Source organism: Papilio polytes, unplaced genomic scaffold, assembly GCF_000836215.1.
Source record: "Papilio polytes unplaced genomic scaffold, Ppol_1.0 DF822610.1, whole genome shotgun sequence".
In the NCBI taxonomy this organism is placed as follows: domain Eukaryota; kingdom Metazoa; phylum Arthropoda; class Insecta; order Lepidoptera; family Papilionidae; genus Papilio; species Papilio polytes.
Window position 1 is genome coordinate 1 of NW_013526594.1, and position 1,166 is coordinate 1,166.

A 1,166-nucleotide genomic window follows, 5' to 3' on the forward strand; every position below is an offset into this window, starting at 1 on the left:
CGACATCAGTGGGTGGAAAACAACGAAGGCTGCTGCTCCGTGGTGACTCCGCTGGAGTTGTATCACTATGGAATGTAGACCAGGCTGTCACGCCAGTCCTCAACCAGTTACCTTGTGAGTGTTCTTGATGAGTGGGTAAAGAGAGAACTCGTTTGAATTATGCGTGAAATCGTTTCCATTCATAGTACCTTAAAATATTGTTGTTTATATTATCTGTTTGAATTTCAGCGCATGCCCCAATTGTAATGACAAGTTTAGATATGGCCTGGGAGGAGATGAACCCAAGCCCTGTCGGTATATTGGACCAATTGAGTCATCCAGATGAACAAGGTATGATATACTATGAACATAGATATTGAAAACATATATGGACGAGACATATTTTTTCATCGGTACTTTCTCTGAAAGCTACTATATCGGTTGTCAAGTTTAGTTTCACCTCATTTCCTTGTAATGAAACATTTTACAAAATTATAATAAGCTCCACCTTTCACACTTCTTTGTTGCCTAAGATGTCAGCATTTACAGCATATTTTTGAATAATTCTTTTTTTAATAAAAAGCCCTACACTGACGTCACGGCTTAGGCTATATATTTTCACGCCGTTAAACTTAGGGGGTAAATATTTTAGATAAAAACTTTAATGTGGGAAAGAGACCATAAGTTGCTGCCAACATCAAGAAAAAAAAATGCTAAGGTTTGTAATGTCATGTCATTTTGACATTTTGTCATGTTAATTTGACAAATGTAAACAATAAAATAAAATTTTCATAATTACATGCGGATGAAGTCGCACGGGAATAGCTAGTTATAAAATAAACTAATTACTGTTACAAAATTTAAACATTTAAACGTTATTTAATGACACCTATAGGTAATTAATTTAAATATAATTTTTATATAGCGTTACTGAAATTATGTGAAAAAGTATCAAGTGAAGTTGCAACCATGCCTCCTCTATATTTTTGTATCTCTAACTATAAACTATGGCTTTTAAACCATTTTGAATTATGAAAACTATATACTTTTGTTTAAACCTTACTTTTTTAACATGTACTCGTAATTTTGTTTTCAGAAATAAAGTTAACAGCATCCATCTATCTATTGGCTGCTAACCGTTTAGTGGTCGGCAGAGAGGATGGTTCCATTGTGATAGTAAATGCGAC

At 33.9% G+C, this 1,166-nt stretch overlaps 1 long non-coding RNA gene across 1 annotated transcript; it reads left to right on the forward strand.

The window, feature by feature from the left end:
• Window positions 1-6: 6 nt before the first annotated feature.
• LOC106106011 lies at window positions 7-1,160 on the forward strand. Its single transcript, XR_001225772.1, has 3 exons — window positions 7-114; window positions 229-330; window positions 1,076-1,160. It is a non-coding gene; the product is annotated as an uncharacterized LOC106106011 (long non-coding RNA).
• The last annotated feature ends 6 nt before the right edge of the window (window positions 1,161-1,166 follow it).